An 8,028-nucleotide genomic window follows, 5' to 3' on the forward strand; every position below is an offset into this window, starting at 1 on the left:
AATGCGACCGAAAGCTTCATGCGATGCATCAGACAAATACCCAGAACCCCGTATCAGGCAACAAAAGAAAAAAACTACATACCGTACCCTTAACCGTAACTAAGACAAGAAACCAAAATAAGACCACATCCGACACATATCAAGACTATATCTGTGATAAACCAAGACTGGACCATGGAAAATAACACTAATGACTGCGCATACCCATCCCACGAAACGGTTCATTAAAAAGGGGAAGTAAGTGCAGTGAGGGGGAATTAAGTTAATGAAGGGTTGATTTTAATCAATTATTAAAAATGGGTGAATTTTTATTAGGTGATAAACCTTAGCAAGAAAATGGCGGTTGCTTATTATAAATTAAATTACCAATTATTAGGTGAAGCGGTGCAGTTATTCGATTCCCGGACTTCGATACCCGACTGGGTCTCTAAATGCAATTCATTGATTACAAATTAAGGTGATGTGGAGCGCTTTTTTGCCAGCGCGTGTTCTTGTGACGGCGGGTTCTTTTTAATTAAAATTTTAAAGTGCCTCTGTAGCGCACGTAGCGCGTGCTAAGTGAACGGCTGGTTTATTTTAATTAAAAAGAATGTGTGTTGAGCGCGAATGCGCGTGGAAACGGTGGGTGAATTAAAGGGTTCATTTGAACAATTAATTTGTGATTAAGGGGGAAATGAAAATAAATAAAGCACATAAAATAAATACCTGGAAGGGGTGTGTATGTAATGCAGAAATGCGCACGAAAGAGTCCCCCAAAAGAAGTGAATCCAGTAAAGGAAAAGTAAAGATTACTGATGAAACAACAACGACAACACCTTAGCGGATGGGTTAATTTGGTTTTTGGGGGTTTTTGATTTTTATTTGTATTTTTATGTTTATTTTTTATTATTTTTTTATGTTTTTTTTTGTGTTAAGGTTGGAGTAGTTATGGTGGAATAAATGGAAAATGAGCAAGGGAGGTGAGGGGAATTTTTGAGAATTTTTTTACTATTTTTAAATAAATTTTCTACATTTATTGGCAATTTGGGGAATTAATTAGGAAATATTGAATTTGCAGAAATTTTAGGGTAGGTAATTTCCAGCGGACAAACTCCCAAAAATTGGCAAAAAGCAAAAGGAATTTTTAGAAATTTTTCTGAATTTTTTAAATGGAAAAATTAAGTTAGAAATTAATTAAATCACATAAATCATGTTAATCAAATAAGTCAGTTAGAAATAAGTCAGGTAAGTCTGGTTAGTGTGGGTAAGTCATGTTAGTCTACCTAAATCAAGTCAGGTTAAGTGAGTCAGCTAGGTTAGTCAGGGTAGGTTAGTCAGGGTAGGTTAGTCAACTAGGTTAGTCAACTAGGTTAGTCAACTAGGGGTGGGGTGAGGTTAGTTAACTAGGGTTAGGGGGTGGGGTTAGGTTAGTTAACTAGGGTTAGGGGGTGGGGTTAGGTTAGTGGGTGGGGTTAGGTTAGTAAACCTAACTAATGTTAATTTAGGGTTAGGGGGTGGGGTTAGGTTAGTGGGTGGGGTTAGGTTAGTTAACTAGGGTTAGGGTTAGTAAACTAACTAGGTTAGTTAACTAACTAGGGTTAATAGACTAATCTAACTAGGGTTAGTAACAACTAACTAAGGTTAGGTTAGTTAGCTAGGGTTAGTTAGGCCAACTAACCTGAGTTAGGTAGGAAGGAGGTGGTGGAAGAGTAGGAGGAGGAGGAAGGGGAGGAGGGCGGCGCGGTAGGCAGCGGAAGGAGGAACCAGGGCGGCGGCGAGGAGGTCGACGGCGGCGAGCGAGGAGGTCGACGGCGGCGAGCGTCAGCAGCGCGCACAGGCGGGGAGGGAGGACGTCCGTCGGCAGCGGCGCGTGCAGGCGTCTTCGGCAAGGAGGTCGACGGCGGCAGGCGGCGGGAGGAGGAACCAGGGCGGCAGCTGGAGCCCGACGGCGGCGAGGAGGTCGACGGCGGCGAGCGAGGAGGTCGACGGCGGCAGGCGGCGGGAGGAGGAGAAGAGGGGGAGGGCGCAGACAGGCAACAGCGAGGAGGGGAGGTAGGAGGAAAGAGGGGGGGGAAAGGCGTGGGGGTGGGAGAAGAAGGGAGGGAGCAGGCGTAGGGAGGAGAGAGGGAGGAGAAAGAAGAAGAAGGTGGGAGGAGGCGGGAGAGGGAGGAATAAGGGGAAGAAGAAGGGGAAGGAGGAGTAGGAGGAGGGGAGGAAAGGAGCAGGAGGAGAGGGAGGAGGAGGAAAGGAGGAAGAAAGGGAGGGAGGGAATGGAGGAAGGAGATGGAGGAGGAGGGAGAGGGAGGAGGACGCAGAAAGAAGAGAGAGAGGGAGGAGGACGCAGAAAGAAGAGAGAGAGGGAGGGAGTGGGAGGGAAGAGGTCGGGCGGTTGGGGGGAAGGGGTGGGCAGTTGGGGGGAATAGGGGAGGGGGCCCATGGGGGGGCCATGGGTTGGGTAGGGGTCAAGAGGGTAAGGGGTGGGTAGGGACAAGGGCGCGTACCCCCGTCCCGCGCACGTGCGCGGGGCGGGGTAAAAAAATTTGCCGTGACGGGATTGAAACGGCACCGGGATGACGAGATGGGTCATGCGGACACGACCGGGGCGCGTGGAGATACGTAAAATCGAAAAAAGGGCGCGTTCACGCGCGGGACGGGGCGCGCGAAAACACATAAAAATAAAGAAAAATTAATAACTCCCAATAGCGTAAAAACAAAAAGTGGGCAGGACGGCAGGCGGAAAACAAGGAAAATATGCGATGGAGGTTCCGGGAGGGAAAAAGGGCGGTCACGTGCAAAAACCCAAAAAACGAACCAAAAAACGCAATTAAAAATTAATATCGAAAAATCCGTGCATCGGAATGAGGTGCAAAAAAAAGAAAAACTGTGCAGAAAGATATGCCCGACAATGCTATCACATCAAAACATAATTCCAACTGAGATAAGACGCGTTCACATGAGAAAAACCCAAAAAAAACCCTGAAAATGGGATCGGAAATTAATATCGGACGAACCGTTCACCGGAAAGACATGCAGTAAGAAGGAAAAATGTCCGCAAGAAGGAGTGGCACAGGGTGATTACGTTAAACCGCAGTTCCGGTGGAAGTAGGAGGGGTTCACATGAGAAAAACTCCAAAAATACGCCCGAAAACTTATTTTAAAAATTAATAAGTAAAAATCCGGAAGTCGAAAAAGGATGGAGGAAAAAGGAAAAAGGTGGGGGAAGGCACAGGGGACACGACTGTCAAATCAAATTGGAATTCCGATGCAAATAGGGCAAGTTCACATGGAAAAATAGCAAAAAGACGCAGGAAAAAGTCTTAAAAAACCGGAAAATTAATATTGGACAAACCGTGTAGCAGAATGACTCGGAGTAAAAAGGAAAAATGTCAGGGGAAAAGTGGTTGGCAGGAAGATGACGTCAGATCACGGTTCCGAAGCAAGAAAAGCGCGTTCACATGGAAAACCGGCTAATTTGCGCAAAATGCTTCAAAAATTAATAACTTGAAAACCATGCACCGGAACAAAGGTAGGTAAAAAGGAAAAATGGTCAGTTCAATGGGGGGAACAGGGCTATAAGGTTGGATTGGGACTTTGATGAACGTAGGGTGCAGTCACATGGAAAGACCTCAAAATCAGGGAATGAAGGAAAACTGCAGGGGAACAGCCCCAAAGGTGGGTGGAACATAACCGGGTGGATGGGAAGGGACCCCATCAGGGTAACAACAAATCATGGCATACATGTATGAGCAGGGTAAGGCATATGCAGAGGATATGCAATGTACACTTAAGACCTCAATGGATAGGGTTAACCGAGCAACAGGGACCTAGGACCACGCCACAGACCATCCACTAACGTCCCCACACTTAAAACATGAACGTCACTAAGAAACAGGATGTAGGGTTAGAAGAACTTGGCCCATTTCGTCAAGAATCAAGGTTGAGTGTCGACGGCACGTCCAGTGTGGTTGTCGGCGCTGGAGGGACCAAGGCATCTTCTCAGCACACGTCCGTCATGGCAGGGACCACGCGGCAGCACCTAGGGAGGTAGCTGGTTGAAGGAATCGAAGGAAATTCGTCGATGATGAGGGATATTGCACTCAACTCGCAGTCACTCAAACGAAATGAAAGAACAGTCACTCGCCCCATGACTAATATCTCTCGAGGAAAAATGATTAAAACCCATATCTCATACCCGGTTGAGGAATCGACAAGGGGGAATGGTGCAGAAGGAGTATGCCAGGGTGCACAGTTGATGGTGCAGTAGTGCGTCCAACCCGTCTAGCATAGGTGCAAAGAAGAAGGCAAGGGAGCCTTATGGTGCAATGTACAGAACAGGGTGATGTGTCTGGTATTGACGGTAAAGACCCATCCCGTGCGTGCACGGGGAAACTGAAACATACCTGACTCCAAGTGTCGTAACGTCCCTCAATCTCACCTCTCGGTAATTGATTGAAGAAACTCCAGTCACACTCATCCCACCCTCTGTCTCACGCTCTGTTGATAAATACAGAAGGGCAGCCTTTTCCTGAAACCCATTGATGTAATCCTCACAGTCACTTGTGCAAAGGTTGTATGCCTTGTGCGCATTTGATGGTGCAACAGTGCATCCCGCCCTGTGCCGGCATACGGTGCGAGAAGGAAGGCCAGGGAGCCTTATGGTGCAGTGCACAGAAACAAATTGTGCTTTGTGCATTGAGAGGCCCATCCCGTGCGTGCAACACTTCAGTCACACTTCTCACCTCTCATTTGATTTGAAGGGAAAAGACTGGTCTCTCGCAAGGGGTTGTCGATGAAGATCGCTTCGTCAATTGTTGAAGAGGCGTACCCAGGGAGGTAGCCATCACATCGAATGTTTTATTGGACAGGAATATGTCGTCTGCTAGAGGACAGGTAGTCACTTTGCAGAGAGACCCAGGACACAGCGTACCAAGGGAGGTAGCTTCGGAATTGGATCCTGGGGATATCAATTAATGAATCCACTTTCTGGACTGCTGGGTGTTACCACCTTTTCCACAGCCAGCTTCCCGCCCAAGGGTGTTTATCACATTTTCTTGGAACGAGGCCTGCTATGACAGGGAATTGCTTCCTTTTCTCTCATAACAGATTTGTTTGTTGTTGTTGTTTTTTTTTTTTTTCTCTTGTTTTCCCCCATTCCCGAGGGTGTTTCCACCTTTTCTCGAAGAATAGGTCGGCATGACAGGGACCTAAGTCCTTTTCTCCCATGACCGATATGTTTTGTTTTGTTTCGTTTTGTTTTTGTTTTTGTTTTTTTCTTAAATTGAGTAAGGGAATGGTAGAACTACCATTTGTCAGAACCAACTTCGCCACTGTCGCTGGTGGAAAATAGAGTATAAGAGATCAAGGCTGGAAGGGGGGTTTAAGGGGACAGAGGGTTGCGCCCACTTCATCAGGAATGATTGAAGAACGGCTATCAGAAGTAGCATCATAAGAAGTACAGTGCCGCGCCAACGAGGGAAAGGATCAAGTGGCCGTAATTGTCAAGATCCCCAAGGAGGGAAGTACTTCTTCAGGCGATATCCATTGATCAGAAAGGGATCATCAGAGGCATCAACGGTCTGCACTTGGACAGAGCCATTAGGGTTGACGGCAAGTACCTTATAGGGGCCCATCCACCGCTGTTGAAGCTTGCCAGGAAACTTGCCAAATCGTGAATCATAGGCTAGGACCAAATCACCTTCTTTGAACTCCTTGTGCTTGATGAAGCTATCATGGTAAGCCTTACGTCGAGCTTGCGTGGCTTCCATGCACTGTAGAGCCATCCTGCAAATTTCGTCCAAACATTCCAAGTGCAGGAGACGGCGTTGCAGTGAATCATCATCCCCCAAACGCTCTTTGATAGCCACTCTCAAAGAGGGTAGTTCCAATTCAACAGGAAAAACAGCTTCTGTTCCATACACCAACTGGAAAGGTGTCTGTCCTGTTGCGGCTTTATGGGAGGTTCTGTACGCCCAGAGGACCTCTGTAAGTCGATCATCCCAATCACGACGATGTGCGGCAATTGTTCTTGTCAGAATCGAGCAGAGGATACGATTGGTGACTTCAACTTGGCCGTTGGCTCTGGGGTAATAAGGAGTGGACTTGCGATGGCGAATCTTATACAACTCTGTCAACTCTTCCATGACTTTGTTGAGGAAATGAGTGCCTCTATCACTTATCAGCTCTAAGGGACTACCAAAATGGGTGATGATATTCTCGTACATGAACAGGGCTACGTTGTTACCATCATCCCGCTTTAGGGCTTTAGCTTCACACCACTTTGTAACATAATCCGTACATACGAGGATGTATCGGTTCTGTTTCCTTCTAGTGGGAGGGTCGATCGGACCTACGAAGTCAATGCCCCACTTAGGTTGCAGTGGCATGGCACTTGTCTTCGTGGGTTTCCCCATTCTTTGACAAGCATCACATCTTTTACAGTAATCATAGGCATCCTTATGAATGGTAGGCCACCAATATCCTGCTAGCAGAGCCTTCCTGGCTGTAGCTTCTCCTGCAAAGTGACCTCCACATGGCTCGTCGTGGCAAGCCTTCAGAACAATCCCAATCTCTTCTCTTGCAACACATCTTCTGAGCACTTCATCTTTGCCTTTCTTGTACAGTGCACCGCCTAGCAGGGTGTAGGGGGCTGATTCTAGCATGAGCTTCTTCCTTTCCCGACTAGAAATACCAGGAGGGTACTGTTGGGTTGCCAGCAGATTAGCAATGTCTGCATACCAGGGAGTTACAGTTTCTACCAAGAATAGGGAAGCATCAGGGAGGTCTGGATCATCTTGATCCTCATCTGCAGTTTGTGGGATACGCGACAGATGATCAGCCAGAACATGGGAACGACCAGGCTTAGTAATCACCTCAAAGTCGAACTCCTGGAATAAAAGGAGCCATCTCATCATTCGTCCTTTCACATCCGCTTTGTTCATCAAGAAGGACAGGGCCTCATGATCCACATAAAATTTAAAGTGGGTAGATAGGAGGTAATGGCGAAACTTTTCTAGGGCAAACACCATTGCCAAGCACTCCAGCTCTGTCACTGTATAGTTCCGTTCCCTATCAGTGACTTTTCGGCTTGCGTAATAGATCGGTTGATCTAACTTCGAGGAGCCCTTTTGGCAGAGGACAGCACCTAAACCTTCAATTGATGCATCAGTGTGTACATGGAACTCTTTCGTCCAATCAGGAGGTTGCAGAATGGGTGCCTCTATCAGACACTGCTTCAAAATATGGAAGGCTTTGTCACATTCTTCTGTCTAAGTAAACTCTGCATCTTTTCTCAGGAGCTTGTGCAAGGAGGTTGCCTTTGTTGCAAAGTGGGCTATGAACCTTCTGTAGTAACCCACATGGCCTAAGAATCCCCTCAACTGTTTGAGGTTGGTGGGTGCTGTCAGAGCTACGATCTTTTCAATCTTTGCAGGGTCTGTTGATATCCCTTGTGCAGAGACAATGTGGCCCAACAGAACTCCAGAAGAGACCCCAAAGATGCATTTGTCGGGGTTGAGGGAAATCCCATACTCCCGGCATCGATCAAAGCATTGTTCCAGGTGTTCCCAATGTTCACGGATCGAACTATAGACACAGAAGTCATCCAAATATACTTCAATGAAGTCGTGCCGATGATTTTGAAATGCGGCCATCATGACTCGTTGGAAAGTAGCAGGGGCATTGTAGAGTCCAAATGGCATCACTCGGTAAGCGTAGGTCCCCCATTCTGTGGTGAAGGTTGTTTTGGATTGGTCTTCTTCTGCGATTTGGACTTGATTGTATCCACTGAATCCATCCAGAAGGGAATAAAGCTCATGTCCTGCCACTGTGTCCAACAGTTGGTCTGTGAAAGGGATAGGAAAGTGATCCTTCTTTGTCTTGGAATTAAGCTTTCGGAAATCCACACATATTCGCAATTTGCCATTCTTCTTGGGTACAACCACGATGGGTGAAACCCATTCACTATTTGCCACTGGATAGATGAACTCGGCTTCTAGAAGCTTCAGCAGCTCCGCTTTCACCAATGTGGAATAATTCGGGTTCATTCGCCTC

The sequence above is a fragment of the Lygodium microphyllum genome, chromosome 15 (genome assembly GCF_053477565.2).
Source record: "Lygodium microphyllum isolate KBCC chromosome 15, Lygodium_microphyllum_v1.1.10, whole genome shotgun sequence".
NCBI lineage: Eukaryota > Viridiplantae > Streptophyta > Polypodiopsida > Schizaeales > Lygodiaceae > Lygodium > Lygodium microphyllum.